The following is a 20,146-nucleotide window of genomic DNA, read 5'->3' on the forward strand; positions in this document are numbered from 1 at the left end:
TGGAATGTATGAGGTATGCTATTAGTATATTATCTATTTAATATTGATTTCTTGATAGATTTTTTTTTTACTTATATGGTTACATAATTAATTCATGATGCACCTTTTAATGTTTTTAATTCATGTTCCATTACCTCTAGTAGGTCCTTATAGTAGAACAATGCCAGCTTGAAGCGATGGAGATAGGGAGAGTGACTATTTATGTGACATTTTTAAAACTTTGTGTTTATTTATGGAATTTGGATTGTTTATTAGCTATATGATGGATGTTGATTTAGAATACATATGTGATGGATTACATGTTTATGATGATACATGTGACATTTTTTGAACTTTGTGTTTATTTATAGAATGTGGATTGCTTATTACCTATGTGATGGATGGTGATTTATGATACATATCTAATGGATTACATGTTTATGATGACACATATGTGATGCTAATTATGATGCTCAATTGCATATATGATGATACATCATGTGATTCTTATGATGCTTATGATACATATGTATCTATTGTTTATCAACTTACAAATGTAATGCTTATGATGCTCAATTGATGGTGTTGATTTCATGTATAGTCCCTGTGTGATGCTGTCACCCTTGGTGGGAACATGTCATTGACTACAAACATCATCAACCATTTAGTTGAGGATCCTACATAGTCTACATAAAGTAAAGGTAAGGAATTAAAAAATTTACAATGATTATGATGATATCTTTTTTTTATTTAATACTCTTTTTGTCTACAAAGCTCATGTTGTTCATGTTGTGTACTATGTAATTTTTAGCTAACATAAGATAATTGAATTACATGTACAGGAACCTAAACCCCTTTGACGAGGATCCTGCACAGTCTCATGGATCGACAGATATAACTAGTCAATACACCCTATAGAAACAATTTATTTTTAAAAAATTACTTGGAAAACAAACTTCCTCAGTTTTTCAAACCTCGACATTAACAACAAATCTAATACAGTTATCAACACTTGAGGCCCCAGATGGACTTACTCAAATTTTCATTTCAACATCAACTTTGGGGCTGACTTCTTCATCAACATCACCCTCATTTGAAAAATATATCTCTCATTACCAACTAACTCTCTCATTTGATGGAGTGCAGGTACCACCAAATAGGTATTTGTTAGATGTGTCTTCCTCGAGTGAGGGAAATCTAGGAATAGAAAATGAAAGTGAGACATGTAGTAGGTATACAATAGGGAGATCAACTAGAGGTCAAAAGATTAGAAGAAAATTCAATAAACAGATGAAATGTTTCCTTGCTCAAGGGGGGTCATGTTCTTATGATGATGAGGCAAAAGGTGACATTGAGGTGCCCTTGAGGTAGAAACATCTACAGAAACAATGGGTACCCAAGGAACTTCCTCCAATAAACACTGATTTTTGTGTTAACGATAGGATATATCGCATTACACCTTCATCGTTACATGGTTTGGGCCTATTTTCCATGGATGACATAAAGGTCTATTACAAAAAAGTTGTTGAATTGATGGAGTTTGTCGGACATTATTAAAATTACAATAATTGGATGCAAATTGTATGATATAAAACAAGTATGCGTAGGTATGCAGTATCAGCAAATTATATACAATAAAAAGATAATAATCAAAGTAAACAGGTGGCTGTATACATTGATGGAAGGCCAAAAGAAACAGGGAATATTGCAAGTTTTATAAATAGTACACAACCTAGGTCAACTAATAAACAACCCAATTGCATATTTGAGGCACGCGAGGGAAATCATGTATTCGTATGTGTGATAAAATCAATAAGTGCACGGGAAGAGCTTCTAATCGATTACAATTTGAATTGTATAGATACAAACAAAGTTACTATCATGGGGGTGGTACATACTATATACCATTTAAATTAACCAACCTCCAATAAATGAATCCAATATACCATTTTATTATGAAGTTTTTTTGCTAAGTCTATTGGTTTAATTTTGCTAACATTTTTTTTATTTTTTCTTTGTCACAGGGCGACATGGATCCATCATATAGCATAGATAGGGATGTAGGTCACAACACTTCTACCGAGAAGGTAAACCTCATTGTAATTGTACAAATTAGATAGAAGAAAATTGTTACATTATTATGTTCCTTTTTTGAGTGTTCTAGACTAATTTTGTAATTGTTAATGATATTCTTGACATAAATGGATGTTCGGGGAAAGGGAAAGGGAGTTGCAATACCTGAGCACCTCTCTAGGGATGTGGACTCAACAGGATTAAGTGATGATGACCCTGGAAATTCCACAAACCCTATGGAATTGATAAAAAAGTCTCTTAGAAAAAATAGTAGAGAGATTTTTTCTTTGGCATCTGTGGAGCCTTAGACCAATGAGATACGAGAGAGGGTGCAAGTATTGATGTGGGCAACACAAAAATTGCAAGCAAGCAGTAAAGAGAGCTTTAATTATAACAAAAGTTCAATAATGGTTTATATTGTATTCTCTTTTATGTCATTAACTAAAATATGTACGTGTTGTTTTTACAGAAATTTATGCGTCCTCATGAAACTGGTGGTCATGATGAGGGTATTGCAGGTAGTTCAGGTGATGACGATTTTCTTGGCTTATCACTTTGAGTACCCAAAATACATCATACTTGATACTGTCAATGTTCATAATAAAGGTTCATCCTTGTTTATAATTCTTGCACTTTTCATATATTTAATGTTTTATATATTTAATATATTATTCTTCAGGTGTTGTCAATGTTCCTGTGCAAATGTCATCGGTTCCTCGTCAGAGGTTAGCACCACTTGTATTTCCAACTGTAATGTTGGCAACACTTAGCATGCAGACATCCTCTACTACATGTCATATTGGCCCACCCACTATTGGTAGATCCCTCTTTTTCTCTATCTTTTGTTATGTGTTTATTTCCCTTCAAGCGTTCTTTCTTGGGGGCATTTCATAGTGGATTCATTTTCTACAGCAGGAGATGCACATAAGGATGTGCCTAAGGTGACTACTACTGATAACATACCATCATTTCCTGGATCTTCTCATATTGCTAGTATGGGAACGTTGTAGGCCACATTGGTGGTGAGCGATGAAGAAATGATTCCCTTAAAGATATAGAAGGTTCCAGGTACTTTAAAATTATTATTATATATAATCTAATTGTAATTTACTTTCTGATCACTTGTTTTGGACTAATGATCCCATGAATTTTTTGCAGGAAATTATATTTTTTTTATAAAAATCTTAGTGACATTTCATTGCAGATATTTGGGCCCACCATACGTAAAAGGTGGTACATCATATGTGAACTAACCCTACTCCACTATTTTGATTTCATATCATTTCTAGAATAGTTTTCCTTTGATCCATTTCTTGAACTATAATAAATGTAGCTTCACTTCATTTTTGAATCTAATAGGTTTGTTTTTTCTTTAAAAGGTGGAATGACCACAAAAAAAGGTTAAAAGATGAATTGACAAACCATATGGTTGAGTGGTTTGGAAATGACACCTTTGACAAAACCAAGCTCCTTGAAAAATCTGGCACATATCTAAAGTATGTGAGGGACCAATACAAGACCCATTTAGAGAAGAACCTAAAGTACAAGCGTCCCCCCATGATTCCAGATAGGGAGTGGAAGGACCTAATTTTGGATGCCAAGGAGAGAATTGAAAGGAAAAGAGGAAATACAACACCAGATTGCAAAAGAAGGTACATGATACTATTAAGAATGTAATTATGTACTAATTAATTACTCTTTATATTTATATAATCTAACATATTTCAAAATTTTCATAGACTAAGTGACACATCAAAGGCAAGCAATGAAAGACAAGAAAAGCATGGGCAACACATTCTCGACTCTGGTGGTTTTGTGAAACTTGCCGCATAAATTGTAAGTATTTGTAAATGAAATATTGCATCAAAATATTTATAAATTGCAAATGATTTTTTTTTTATCAGACAATGCAAGCAAAATTCACAATACCAAGAAAAAATGCAGGGCTCTAAATTCAATACAGTGCCCACAAAAGATGAAAAGAGAACTTCCTACCAACAAGGCTATACAGTCATGGTTGATCGGCTATGAGAATTGAGTGGGCAAACACAATATTCTGGTGCATTCGTCACACAGGTAAATATGCTAAATGAAAATTGTTTCAAATTGAATACTTTACCAATAATCTAATTGATGTTGAGTTCCAACATAGAGTGACTATATTTGTTTTAAATAAGCAAGAAATGATAACAATATGCATGACATTGGAATGCATCCTGCTAATCGTGAAACACCACCTGCATATGAAGGTCTGGATGTGCATCCCAGTAGTGGAGGTATTCATTTGCTATTCAAATTTATTTATGTAATTATTAATACAATTAAACATCTTAATTTGTAATTAAAGTAGTAATTAATGTAACTTTTTTTGTTAATATTTTAGAGCTTGTAGTCGGTGGTGACCAAGTGGAGCATGATCCGGGTACACAATATCAAGAATGTGGTGTTCCCCACTCAGGTAAAGAGGACCACTGTTATTCCCTTAAACAAATATAATTGCAATTGGTTCTCAACATTAATGTAACCTTTAGTATTTCAACTCCAGATGATCTAGAGGGTGTTCAGCATGTTGAGGTTGAGGCTACACAAAATTGTGAGGCCTCACCTCGACTCAGTCTGACATTCATTGATTTTATATTTAGACTATGATGGATACTTTATTTTGATGCTTTTTGAGACTTAGAACTTATATGATTTCAGGATTTGGATAACATTGGTATGATTTGATGATTTTACTTATATGCCTCATGAGATAGAACACTACTTGATTGTTAGATAAGATGATATTGCAATGATAGATGTTATTATTTAATTTGCAGGACTTTTCTATGATAATAGAAATATGATGTATGGTTAAGTTTATGTGAATTGGGATGAAATTGTTTATGAGAACTTTGCTTGATAAAAGATGTATTTAATCTGTGCTGATGAAAATTGTATGTAAGTGATGATGTGTATTGTTATTCCTTTGAATTATATTATATGTGGATATTTGAAAGTACTAATGTGTTAAATGAGATGCGTAGGAAATTTACCATGTGACCATGGAAATTACGGAGAACCAAACCTAGACTTATGTATGTTCGTAAGCCAGGGGTTGTCTATTTGGAGAGACAACACCCCGTTTGTGTTGTATTTTATTCGTAACAGTATATGTTGCATGAGTGTTAAGTGTTATTTAAATTTAATGTGTAGAACCACAAGAGACAATTTCATGTTTTATTTTGTAAAAGTGTTTTATTTGTGTCACTTGACACGTGTGGATTTAAATTTAAATGTTTTATTTGGTCTCTTGGTGGGAAAGTGTTTAATTATAGTTCTTCTTAAATAAAATAATGTGTTGTCATAAATGTTTTGGGAATATAATATTTGGGGTGGTCAACTTATGTTTGACCCGAAAATAAACTTCAGAGGGGTTTAAAATGAGTTAAATGAACACCTAGGGGTAGTTTAATAGGGTTTCCTAAAGCCCATAAGGTATACCTAGGGGTTAGGGGTAATTTTAGGCAAGTTTCTACTTTATAATGATCTTTTTAACGCTTTAAAAATTGGCTTTTTTGAGTTGAGAGAAAATTGAAAATTAGAAGTTAAATCTAATCAAGATTTTTCCTTTTGGAATGAGAGTCTTTTTGCATTTTTGCTTTCTTTCCTTTTTGGTTTTTAGAAACTTGTGAGAACTCAGAGAGTGAGCTTCTTAAGGAAGATTTTTGAGAATTGGAGGGTAATCACCCACTCTCCATTTTTGGAGACAAGAGAAAATTTGAAAAGAAAATAATGTTATGGAATAGAAAAATTGATTAAGGGTAGAAGGAAAAAGATTCGTGGATTGGGCAGCTCTTCATCAAATATCATAATACCTTTGGGCAGATTAAGGTTGGTTTCAGTTATTCATTATAATGTCTTCTCCTTGTTTATGTCTGGAAGTTTGTTGGTGTAAGAAATCTGTGTTCTTGAAAGTTTTTGTTAGAAAATCTTTTGGTATTTTTGCATTATGATTTGTTTGTGTTTTGGGAATTTTTTCAAGACCTCTTACTCTTGGGAGAGAAGAGGATCTTGTGGGTGGCAGCAGTGACAACCCTCGAGTGAGAGACTCTCTTTGAGAGCGATCACAAGGGATCTTTGTTGTGACCCTTGCTGCATGGCCTGTTTGTGCGATGGGGGTCATAAGGAGGGATATAAGGCTAGAATGCCTTTGGGGGGCATAAGGAATAAGGGGTTGAGGTTCTTGATATTATTATTGTGCCATGAGGTGGCTTCTTGTTTATTTCATACTTGCAGTTCTCCTCAGGGTATTGGTCCACTACCACCCTTTGAAAATGTTCATCACCAAAGTGTGGTGTTGTGAAAGCCAAGTTGGGAATGTGTCTGGAAAATCTGTATGCATTTGCTTTCTATGTGTTTGCCTGTTTGTTACCCGTCTAGGAATTGGTTCTCCGAGCTCGGGGGTGGCTACCAGTTAGCCTAGGCTGGGAGGTGAGCACTCCGTGGTCATATTTGTGTTTCTATTATGCAGGAAAGTCAGGAGAAGAGGATAAGTGCCATGAAAAGATATAGAAGATTATTGTTGAAGATACTTTATTTCATTTGCAAATATTTGTTTAAAGTTGTTACAGAAGTGAGCCCTCATTCTTAGAAATGAGAAGCAAGTTGAAATTCTTGAAATTAGACTTGGGGTTATTGTTGTAGCTAAACAAAGAAACATCCTGTAAAATTTGTAGAATATCTTAGAGTTGTAAAAAGAAAAGCTTGTTTTATTTCTACTCCTGATTTTTAGAAAAAGAAAAGTCATTTTGAGTTGCATGCAAAAGCTTCTTTGTATTGTGAAAAAAAAAAAATAGTTTACAAATAAATTTTATCTATATTCTACTTGCTGAAAATATGAATTTATTTTTACTGAAAGATCTTACCTATTTTTTTTTAAAAAAAATGTTTTAAGTTATTGCTAAATTAGTTGAAAAATCAATGAATCTATTTATTATAGAGAAGTATATTGTATTTCCTAAAATGTATTTTAAAATTGTTTCTCTAATTAGAGATGATTAAAAAGCTTATCAATAGATTTAGCTTCATTCTTTTATCTGCAATTAAAAAAAACAAATAAACAAAAAAAAAGGGCCTAATTATATATATATATATATATATATATATATATATATATATATATATATTCTCGAATTTACATAATGCTTTTCTTTTATTAGTTTTGTTTAAAATTTTTGCATGTAAATCTTATTACAAAAAAAATATATTTATTGATATATTTTTTTCACCCTCATAACTATATGAATACATATTTTTATATATATATATAAATAAATATATATATATATATATATATATATATATATCTATAAATATATATATATATATATATATATTTATATATATATTTATATAAAATATATTTTAAAAAAAAAAAAAATTTAAAAAAAGAGAAGTTTTGGGTCCAAGCGGACCCCACTATGTGTACGCACAGTGAGGGCCGCGCGGCACCCACTGTGTGCACACACAGTGCAGCCGCTTCAGCTCCCACTGTGTGGACACATAGTGGACGGCCGCGGCCGCCACTGTGTGGCCACACAGTGGGGGAGCCGCTAGCGGCGCCCACTGTGTGGACACACAGTGGTGCCGCGGCGCCCACTGTGTGGACACACAGTGGTGCCGCGGCGCCCACTGTGCGCCCATACAGTGGTGCCTCAGCCTTTCCCAGTCGCCCTCCTTCGAACCTGTAGTAAAATCATGGCCGCTGCCTTAAGGGTTTTCGGCCCTGCTAAAAAGAATACTCAGTGTTTAAAAAAAAAAAAGGATTAAACCCTAGCCCGAGTAGGGCTAGGGTAAAAGAATTAAAATTATATTAGTTTCATAGTTATTAACATATTTATGTAAAACAAATCATATGAATCCTTAATTAGGTTTGGAGAGAAAATTAACTATTATCTTGGGGAGATAATTTTGAAAGGATTAAAATCTAATATATATATATATATATATATAAACATATATTCTGGTTATAAAATTGGAGTAAGTATATAATAAAGTTTAAAATATTTAAAAGTATTTAATGGAGTTTTTAAATAGTTAAATACCTCCGTATGATTACTGATAAGAAGTAAAAAGAAAAGTGAAATAAATAAATTATCAGAAGAAAGCCTAGCTTTTATAATTTTAAAAGTATTTAAGGTAATAAATACTTATTTTTGTCCCGGTTAATTTAATTAGAGTATTTAGATTTTAAATTGGATGTTTAGACTATATGTCTTAATGGGATTTGAAATAAATTTCCTCTCCTATTTTCCTTAATGTGATTAATTTAATAAACCTTAAGACTAGGTATCTCGTGGAGATAAAATTAAACCAGTTAGTTTTCCGTAAATAATATTTAACAAACTATCGATGCTTGGTTCGTCTCAGAACTAGTTCGAATATAATTATGGAAATTTCTATAATGCTTGTGGTGTGAGTGAACTTGTTAATTAATTAGTATGTGTTTTAAAAAAAAAATTGTTCTGTTTTTGCCCTAAATTTTGGGCATGACATTTTGGTATCAGAGCCAAGTTTCCACACTAGGAACCTTACTCACTTACGTTTCGCCTTAGAATATTTAAAATTATTTTGTTAAATTGATTTTTGAATTTAATTGAATTTAATTCTAAAAGAAATAAATTAATTGTTTTGCCTTATTTCCTCTTAGGATGCCTCCGACGACGCGACAAGCTCGCAAGTGCGGATGGGGTCCTAGACGTGTGCACATAGCACGCGATGAGGTAGAGAGGGAGGCATCGGTTCTAGAGGAGAACCCAGAAGCACCTCCCGAACAGCCAAATGAACCTAACCGAGACCTCTTAGCAGCCATTCAGAATCTTATTGGCATTGTTCAAGAAAGGATTCCAGTAGAGAACCCTCAGGTTAGGAGTCATGACTCTGGGAGTCATAGATCTGTTGATAGAGAGCGAAGCAGGAGCCCAGCTCTGATTCCTGTTGAGAGTCAGGGTGGAAATGAGCCAGAGTCAGTGCATATGCCAGGACCACCTCCAGCGGTAGAACCAGTTTATTTTGAGAGAGGTCGTCGAGATCCAGGGGATCTCATCAGGGAGGTCATGCGCCTCCAACCACCATCCTTTGGAGGTTCTACAGATGGAGTAGAGGCTGAGGCATGGCTTCTGAGTCTTGAGAGGTGCTTTGCGTTGCGTTCTTATGAGAGCAACTTGAAAGCATGTGTTGCAATTCATCTTTTGAGAGGGACAACCTCCACCTGGTGGAGACAGGAAGAGTACAAATGCGGATTGGTTCCTGATACACTCACTTGGGAGATATTCACAGAGAGGTTCCATGAGAGGTACCTATCAGAACACTTTAGGCAGCGTCGTATAGACGAATTTCATGATCTCCAACAAAAAGGCTTGTCAGTAACCCAGTATGAGAGTAAATTCTTTGAGTTGTTGCCATATGTAGATTATCTAAAGGATGAGAAACTTCTTGTAAACTGCTTCATCAAGGGATTAAATGTCAGTATAGTTGGGCCTATTAGGATGTCCGCTCCAGAGAGCCTTTGGGTTGCTGTGGAGAAGGCACTGATTGCCGAGGAAATTCAGGTTAGGCCACAGGACAATAGGGATCAGTTTCAGAACTGAAATCCCGCACCTCAGACTTATGGATTCCAGAAACCACATTAGAAAGGGAACAACCAAAATTCTCAGGGGTTCTCCAAACCCCCTCCTCCACAACAGACACCTCAGAACTAGAGGCAGAAGCCTCCATAGTATCAGCAGGGCTCCAAGCCCAAGTAGTGGCAGACTCAGGGACAGAAATGTGATCAAAGAGCAAACGGGCAGTACACACAGCCGGCGGGGACTCAGTAGTCCTCCAAGGGTGGGTACAGCCGATCCAGTAGGATAGGAGGTCAGGCATTTTCTAGGCCTCAGGGTGCCCAGTTCTAGGCACGGGAGTGCTTGCTTTACATGTGGAGCCATGGGGCATATGGCGAGGGATTGCCCTCAGGGACAAGTAGCAGGGAGTCAGCGGATGGCCGCTTCAGAGCCGACAGTTGGTGATATGGGTAGGTCCCATAGAGTTTTCGCAGCGGTTGACAACCGCTAGGCTGAGCATCAGGCCACAGTTATCGAATCTACAGGTATAATCAAAGGTAACAATGTATCTATTTCGTTTGATTCAGGAGCTACTGACTCCTTTATATCTCCATTGGTTGTGGAGCGTTGCGGGCTAGTGGCAACTAGACAGGGTGTCAGTTGGGAAGTGGAATTAGCTTCAGGGGCTAGAGTGTCAGTGGAATCAGAGGTTAGGGCATGTTAGCTGTAGATTGGCAAGACCACCACTTTAGTAGACCTTAGAGTGACTCCACTTGGATCTTACGGAATCGTACTTGGCATGGATTGGCTTTATTCCCATAGAGCCAAGATGGATTGCTGCCTGAAAAGGATCGAGTGTGAGGATGATCATGGTTCGCCCATAGTTATCACCAGGATTCATAGGCCCGTGTCTCTTCGTATGATCTCCGTAATGCAGCTTAAGCGGAGCATGCGGAAGGGATGTCAGCTTTTTGCTATCACTATCAGTGACAGAGGGGAAGAGGAGGAAAAAGAAACATCGCTGGATGACCATCCTATCCTTAAGGGATATTCAGACGTATTTCCTTCAAAGTTACCGGGAATGCCTCCCCGCAGAGAGATTGATTTGCATATAGACCTAGTACCAGGAGCCGAGCCAGTTTCCAAAGAACCTTATAGAATGACCACAAATGAGCTTAATGAACTTAAAATTCAACTTGAGGAACTTCTTGAGAAGGGTCATTTCCATCCTAGCGTATGCCCGTGGGGTGCACCAGTCATCTTCGTTAAGAAGAAGGATGGATCTCTCCGATTGTGCATGGATTATCGGCAGCTAAATAAAGTAACCATCAAGAACCGATATCCTTTGCCCAGAATTGATGACTTATTTTACTAGCTTCAGGGTGCCAAAGTCTTTTCCAAAATAGATCTGAAGTCAGGATACCATCAGCTGAGAATAGTGGAAAGTGATATCCACAAGACCGCATTTCGCACTAGCTATGGTCACTATGAGTTTACCGTAGTCCCCTTCGGACTTACAAATGCCCCAGCAGTTTTTATGAGCCTCATGAAATGGGTGTTCCGTACCTTTCTGGACCATTTTGTTATTGTGTTCCTCGATGATATACTGATATATTCTCAGAATGAGAAGGAACATGAGGAGCACCTGAAACAGGTATTGCAGTGTTTGCGGGATAACCAGTTGTTTGGCAGCCTATCGAAGTGTGCTTTCTTTCGATCTGAGGTCAAGTACCTTGGACACGTTATTTCTGGTGATGGGATCTCAGTTGACCCATCAAAGATTAGGGCTATTATGGATTGGCCAGTGCCTACCAATGTGACAGAGGTCAGGAGTTTCATGGGTTTAGCAGGGTATTACCAATGTTTTGTCGAGGAATTCTCCAGAGTCGCACACCCTATTACTTCTCTTCAGCGTAAAGGGAAGAAATTTGAGTGGACAGAGAAGTGCAAGAAGGCCTTTCAGGAACTCAAGAAGGCACTTACTAGCACTCCTATCCTTGTTGTACCAGATCCTTCAGCTGACTTCATGGTTTGTATAGATGCTTCTCTAGAGGGTTTAGGGGCAGTTCTTATGCAGGATGGTAGGGCCATAGCTTTCGAGTCTAGGAAACTTAAGACTCATGAACTTAATTATCCCACTCACGACCTTGAGCTCGCAGCAGTAGTGCATGCACTTGTGAGGTGGAGACATTTCCTTTTAGGGCATCACTTTGAGCTGCATTCAGATCATCAGAGTCTTCAGTACATCTTCACTCAGCCGAACCTTAATGCCCGTCAGAGGAGATGGATGGAGTTCATGTGCGAATATGATTTTGATGTTCACTACATCAAAGGTAGGGAAAATGTAGTTGCAGATGCCTTGAGTAGGAGACGTCACGAGGTTTACACCATATCCATGGGCATAGACTTGAGAGACCGTATACTTCGGCACTTGTCAGAGGATGGATGGTATGCAGAGGTTTGTCAGATATTACGTTCTCAGGTTACTCTAGAAGGGAAATATGTGGATTATTCTTTGGATTCCGATGGACTATTACGCCACAGAGGGCGCATTTATGTACCTTCCTCCGGAGGGTTGCAAGAGTTCATTGTCATGGAAGCTCATAGAGCTCCTTATGCAGTGCATCCCGGGGTTAAGAAGTTGCATGCTGACTTGAGGCAACTGTACCATTGGCCTGGAATGCGGCAACTCATTGCTGAGATAGTAGCTCGATGTCTCAAGTGCCAGAGGGTAAAGGCGGAGCACCACCATCCAGGTGGGTTGCTTCAGTCTCATCCTATACCAGAGTGGAAGTGGGATACTATATCCATGGATTTCATCATTGGTCTCCCTATGTCTTCTCGTCGCCATGATGCTATCTTGGTGATAGTTGACAAGTTGACCAAAGTAGCTCACTTTTCACCAGTTCGTACTACATTCATAGCTCCAGCAGTAGCACAGGTGTTCTTGCGAGACATTGTTAGACTACATGGCGTACCCCGTAAGATTATTTCTGACAGGGATTCTCTTTTCACTTCTTCCTTTTGGAAGTCATTACAGGCAGCTATGGGCACTAAGCTCAATTTCAGTACAGCCTATCACCCGGAGACAGATGGTCAGACAGAGAGGGTCAATCAGGTGTTAGAGGATATGCTTCGTATGTACGTCATGGATCATCAGACCCGGTGGGAGGAGTATCTTCCCTTAGTAGAGTTTGCCTATAACAATGGGCATCACACTTCTTTGGGGATGCCACCCTATCAGGCATTATACGACAGGCCTTGCAGGACGCCCTTGAGTTGGGATCGCATAGAGGATAGAGTTGCTATTGGTCCTGAGTTAGTTCGGGATATGGAACAGTAGGTGGATTTGATTAGGCAGCGTCTTGAAGAGGCTCAAGATAGACAAAAGAAATATGCCAATGCAAAGAGGATAGATCGTAGCTACTTGGTTGGAGACAGAGTTTTCTTGAGAGTGCGACCACATAAGAGTCCAATCCGTTACGGAAAGGGTTCTAAGCTCGCACCTCGCTTTGTAGGACCTTTTGAGATTCTGGAGAGGATAGGCCCAGTTGCCTACCATTTAGCTTTGCCACCTAGCCTGTCATGCATCCACAATGTGTTTCATGTTTCAGTTTTGAGAAAGTATATCTATGATGAGTCTCACCTTCTAGATTGGGATGCCCTGCAAGTGGAGTCGGACAGGCAGCTAGCTTTGGAGCCCATTCGCATTTTGGCACGCCGGACATTGGCCCTTCGAGGCCGAGAGCTGGACCAGGTTAGGGTCCAGTGGGATTGTTATGACGAGGTTACGGCTTCATGGGAGGACGCAACACGTATGAGATCAGAGTACCCTCACCTCTTTGATGAACTCCAGGAGGAAGTTCATGCCTAGAGGGGGAGGATGTGAGGCCTCACCTCGACTCAATCTGACATTCAGTGGATTTTATATTTAGACTATGATGGATACTTTATTTTGATGCTTTTTGAGACTTAGAACTTATATGATTTTAGGATTTGGATAACATTGGTATAATTTGATGATTTTACTTATATGCCTTATGAGATAGAACACTACTTGATTGTTAGATAAGATGATATTGCAATGATAGATGTCATTATTTAATTTGCAGGACTTTTCTATGATAATAGAACTATGATGTATGGTTAAGTTTATGTGAATTGGGATGAAATTGTTTATGAGAACTTTGCTTGATAAAAGATGTATTTAATCTATGCTGATGAAAATTGTATGCAAGTGATGATGTGTATTGTTATTCCTTTGAATTATATTATATGTGGATATTTGAAAGTACTAATGTGTTAAATGAGATGCGTAGGAAATTTACCATGTGACCATGGAAATTACGGAGAACCAAACCTAGACTTATGTATGTTCGTCAGCCAGGGGTTGTCTATTTGGAGAGACAACACCCCGTTTGTGTTGTATTTTATTCGTAACAATATATGTTGCATGAGTGTTAAGTGTTATTTAAATTTAATGTGTAGAACCACAAGAGACAATTTCATGTTTTATTTTGTAAAAGTGTTTTATTTGTGTCACTTGACACGTGTGGATTTAAATTTAAATGTTTTATTTGGTCTCTTGGTGGGAAAGTGTTTAATTATAGTTCTTCTTAAATAAAATAATGTGTTGTCATAAATGTTTTGGGAATATAATATTTGGGGTGGTCAACTTATGTTTGACCCGAAAATAAACTTCAGAGGGGTTTAAAATGGGTTAAATGAACACCTAGGGGTAGTTTAATAGGGTTTCCTAAAGCCCATAAGGTATACCTAGGGGTTAGGGGTAATTTTAGGCAAGTTTCTACTTTATAATGATCTTTTTAACCCTTTAAAAATTGGCTTTTTTGAGTTGAGCGAAAATTGAAAATTAGAAGTTAAATCTAATCAAGATTTTTCCTTTTGGAATGAGAGTCTTTTTGCATTTTTGCTTTCTTTCCTTTTTGGTTTTTAGAAACTTGTGAGAACTCAGAGAGTGAGCTTCTTAAGGAAGATTTTTGAGAATTGGAGGGTAATCACCCACTCTCCATTTTTGGAGACAAGAGAAAATTTGAAAAGAAAATAATGTTATGGAATAGAAAAATTGATTAAGGGTAGAAGGAAAAAGATTCGTGGATTGGGCAGCTCTTCATCAAATATCATAATACCTTTGGGCAGATTAAGGTTGGTTTCAGTTATTCATTATAATGTCTTCTCCTTGTTTATGTCTGGAAGTTTGTTGGTGTAAGAAATCTGTGTTCTTGAAAGTTTTTGTTAGAAAATCTTTCGGTATTTTTCCATTATGATTTGTTTGTGTTTTGGGAGTTTTCTCAAGACCTCTTACTCTTGGGAGAGAAAAGGATCTTGTGGGTGGGAGCAGTGACAACCCTCGAGTGAGAGACTCTCTTTGAGAGCGATCACAAGGGATCTTTGTTGTGACCCTTGCTGCATGGCCTATTTGTGCAATGGGGGTCATAAGGAGGGATATAAGGCTAGAATGCCTTTGGGGGGCATAAGGAATAAGGGGTTGAGGTTCTTGATATTATTATTGTGCCATGAGGTGGCTTCTTGTTTATTTCATACTTGCAGTTCTCCTCAGGGTATTGGTCCACTACCACCATTTGAAAATGTTCATCACCAAAGTGTGGTGTTGTGAAAGCCAAGTTGGGAATGTGTCTGGAAAATCTGTATGCATTTGCTTTCTATGTGTTTGCATGTTTGTTACCCATCTAGGAATTGGTTCTCCGAGCTCGGGGGTGGCTACCAGTTAGCCTAGGCTGGGAGGTGACCACTTCGTGGTCATATTTGTGTTTCTATTATGCAGGAAAGTCAGGAGAAGAGGATAGGTGCCATGAAAAGATACAGAAGATTATTGTTGAAGATACTTTATTTCATTTGCAAATATTTGTTTAAAGTTGTTACAGAAGTGAGCCCTCATTCTTAAAAATGAGAGGCAAGTTGAAATTCTTGAAATTAGACTTGGGGTTATTGTTGTAGCTAAACAAAGAAACATCCTGTAAAATTTGCAGAATATCTTAGAGTTGTAAAAAGAAAAGCTTGTTTATTTCTACTCCTGATTTTTAGAAAAAGAAGAGTCATTTTGAGTTGCATGCAAAAGCTTCTTTGTATTATGAAAAAAAAAAAATAGTTTACAAATAAATTTTATCTATATTCTACTTGCTAAAAATATGAATTTATTTTTACTAAAAGATCTTACGTATTTTTTTAAAAAAAAATGTTTTAAGTTATTGCTAAATTAGTTGAAAAATCAATGAATCTATTTATTATAGAGAAGTATATTGTATTTCCTAAAATGTATTTTAAAATTGTTTTTCTAATTAGAGATGATTAAAAAGCTTATCAATAGATTTAGCTTCATTCTTTTATCAGCAATTAAAAAAAACAAAAAAAAAAAAAAAAAGGGCCTAATTCTATATATATATATATATATATATATATATATATATATATATATATATATATATATATATATATATATTCTTGAATTTACATAATGCTTTTCTTTTATTAGTTTTGTTAAAAAATTTTGCATGTAAATCTTATTACAAAAAATATATATTTATTGATATATTTTTTTCACCCTCATAACTATATGAATATATATTTTTATATATATATATATATATATATAAATATATATATATATATATATATATATATATATATATATTTATATATATATATATATTTATATAAAATATATATATATTTTTTTAAAATAATTTTTTTTAAAAAAAGAGAAGTTTTGGGTCCACGCGGACCCCACTGTGTGTACGCACAGTGAGGGCCGCGCGGTGCCCACTGTGTGCACACACAGTGCGGCCGCTTCGGCTCCCACTATGTGGACACACAGTGGACGGCCGCAGCCGCCACTGTGTGGACACACAGTAGTGCCGCGGTGCCCACTGTGCGCCCATACATTGGTGCCTTGGCCTTTCCCAGTCGTCCTCCTTCGAACCTGCAGTAAAATCATGGCCGCTGCCTTTGGGGTTTTCGGCCGTGCTAAAAAGAATACTCAGTGTTTTAAAAAAAAAAAGGATTAAACCCTAGCCCGGGTAGGGCTAGGGTAAAAGAATTAAAATTATATTAGTTTCATAGTTATTAACATATTTATGTAAAACAAATCATATGAATCCTTAATTAGGGTTGGAGAGAAAATTAACTATTATCTTGGGGAGATAATTTTGAAAGGATTAAAATCTAATATATAGATATATATATATTATATATTTAAATATATATATATATATATATATATATATATATATATATATATATATATATATATATATATATATATATATATATATATATATATATATAAACATATATTCTGGTTATAAAATTGGAGTAAGTATATAATAAAGTTTAAAATATTTAAAAGTATTTAATGGAGTTTATAAATAGTTAAATACCTCCGTATGATTACTCATAAGAAGTAAAAAGAAAAGTGAAATAAATAAATTATCAGAAGAAAGCCTAGCTTTTATAATTTTAAAAGTATTTAAGGTAATAAATACTTATTTTTGTCCCGGTTAATTTAATTAGAGTATTTAGATTTTAAATTGGATGTTTAGACTATATGTCTTAATGGGATTTGAAATAAATTTCCTCTCCTATTTTCCTTAACGTGATTAATTTAATAAACCTAAAGACTAGGTATCTCGTGGAGATAAAATTAAACCAGTTAGTTTTCCGCAAATAATATTTAACAAACTATCAATGCTTGGTTCGTCTCAGAACTAGTTCGAATATAATTATGGAAATTTCTATAACGCTTGTCGTGTGAGTGAACTTGTTAATTAATTAGTATGTGTTTTAAAAAAAAAATTGTTCCGTTTTTGCCCTAAATTTTGGGCATGACAAAAATGATGTGGCCCCATCAGGTAAAGAGACCAATACTTATGTTCTCTAAATTAATGAAATACTTGTAACAATAATAAAAAATATTTTTAATTTAACCCATTTCTTTGTTATTGCAGAGGACCCCCCTTTGCTTTAGTGTCCTCGTCCTCAGTATAGGACTAGGCATACATCGAGATCACGACAAGAGGGTGGAACAACTGAAGAGGGGGGAAATGATGAAGAAAATGATGCTCCACTTAGTCTTTTCATAGCTTCAAAGAAAAAACAAAAAAAGAAATGATTGTAATCTACCTTATTTGATAATGACTAATTTTTATGTGTTAATGAATGTAATTATGTGCTAATGAATGGTTATGAATGATATGTGTTAATTAATATTGATGAATGTTGTGTGTTAATTCATGTTAATCAATGTTATGTGTTAATGAACGTTATGTGATATTAATCAATGAATGTTATATTTTATTAATAGTAGAAGAATGAATGAATGTTAGAAGTTAATGCAGAATTTAGAGTGATGTTAGGGGGGGGGAGGGGCCAAATGAGCTTCGACCTTCACGTGGTTGGCCCTGTTAAGTAGAGAATATTAAACTATTCTCGAAACCAAGCGAAGCTCAATAAGATAACACACTTTTCAATATTTCATTATGTTGCATAGTTAATCTTATTGAATAATGTATATTGAATCTTAATTGGAGGGTCCAACAGAGCCAACATGAACAACAACACCACAAGTTGTTGGGTATAATGAACTCCCATATTGTCTTGTATGTACACTAACAATATGAGTTGCTTCTAGTGTTGATATCCATGGTGGGACTGCAAAAGTTATGAATATGCCTCATCCTTGTAAGTTTTTTTATTACTTTTCATTTTATTTAGCATTTTGTTAGTTCATGAATGAGATGTTTTCAGATGTCTATTCCATGAATACCTCTCTCTTGTATGCTTCATGATCGATGTGTCTTCAACATGTCCACTCCATGAGAACCTTTCTCATATGTGCTTGTACCTTATGTGTATTTATGTATTATTTCATGGTTTACATGTATGATTCATGCCTTACATGTATTCATATGTATGGTTTGTGCTTTACATAGCTCCTTCATGCCTTATGAGCATTACTTCATGCCTTGCAGTCTTCTCAAAATATTGCAAAATCATTCAACAAGAAAAAGAGTAGTAGAGGATACATACCAAAATAAATTAGATCTCCCTCTTTATTTCCTCACTTTCTTCCCTATTTTCTTCCTCCCTTCTTTATCACTTCCCTTTTTTCTTTATTTTTCCTTGATATAACTAACCTTTTCTCCTTAACATTCTTCATGAATCCAAAGACTCCTTTACACTCCCCACTTTACATCCATGGCAACTACCAACATAACTTCACTTAGTGTGAAGTAAATATTCTCTTCTACCATGGCCTTCATATATCCTTTCAAATATTACTAATGCTCTGCAAAAAGCATTAGAAAACCTGTTTGATGGCAACACACACAAGAGCACAAGAAACAAACATTAGTGTTAGCAACAAAAGATTATCCTAAACAGGCATATCAAGAGAGATATTAAGCATGAAATAGAAAGCATATAAACATAAAATGAAATAGCTAATCAAGATGCTCATAGTTGCTCCTCCCTTGTTCCTCTCCTCTCCAAGTCCCAAACGAGTGTAGCTCTCAGCTTTTAGCACTAGCCATGGATGCCATATGGAGATTCAAGATGGTTGAATATGATAAGAAAATACTATGCAAGAGTAGATAGTGATGCTATGAAAAAGCTCTATGCTAATGCCAGTATAACAACAATACTCTAAAAATGCTTCTCCCTTTGCTTGAGGAGAAGGGTTCTATTTATAGAAGAAATAGGGAAATGAAGGGTTAAGATTGAGAAATCTTAACAAGGGTTAGGATTGAAAGTTGGGGATCCATGTGCACAATTGGCACCAATAAAATGGTGACAAGTTTCAACATAGGATTGGGTTGAGAGAAGAGGTTGGAGGCATTAAAGGCCTGAGAAGACCTCATGGTTATCTAGAAGGCAAGGGTCAAGTCTAAATTAAGATTACCCACTGGATTAAGAGTTAATCCAAGGATAAACCTTTGTGCAAATGTTTAAGAGATAATCAAGGTCAAAGCATTAATGGCCTGATGAGACCTTTGGGTTGGGTAGAGGTTGAGTCAAAACAAATGTTTTAACCATGTGGGAGGGTTTGAGGTAACCATTAATGGTTATTGGAGACTTTGGGGATTAAGTGGTTGAAGGTTGAAAGCCTTCAATGGTTATCAAAGACTTTGAGCCATTTAGTGGTTGAAGGTTGGAAGCTTTCAAAGGTTATCCAAGACTTTGAGGGTTAATTTGTTGAACACACAAAGCATTAATTGCTTTTCAAAGACTTTGGAGTCTTTGAGAAGTGACTCCAATTTGCTTAGGAATGTGACAATATTTAAGGGATAAATTTAGGCTAATTAGGAAGGGTTTAGAAGAATCTAGAAGGGGTTTAGGCATACAAGTGGATTTTGTAGGAAAATGCAAGTGGGAGAAATTTTGGTATTTTCAATTAAAATAAAATCATTTATTTCAATTAAATGGTGTAATTTGCATTTGGATAAATATTCAAATAAATATTAATTTATTTA

The sequence above is a fragment of the Cryptomeria japonica genome, chromosome 7 (assembly GCF_030272615.1).
Source record: "Cryptomeria japonica chromosome 7, Sugi_1.0, whole genome shotgun sequence".
NCBI lineage: Eukaryota > Viridiplantae > Streptophyta > Pinopsida > Cupressales > Cupressaceae > Cryptomeria > Cryptomeria japonica.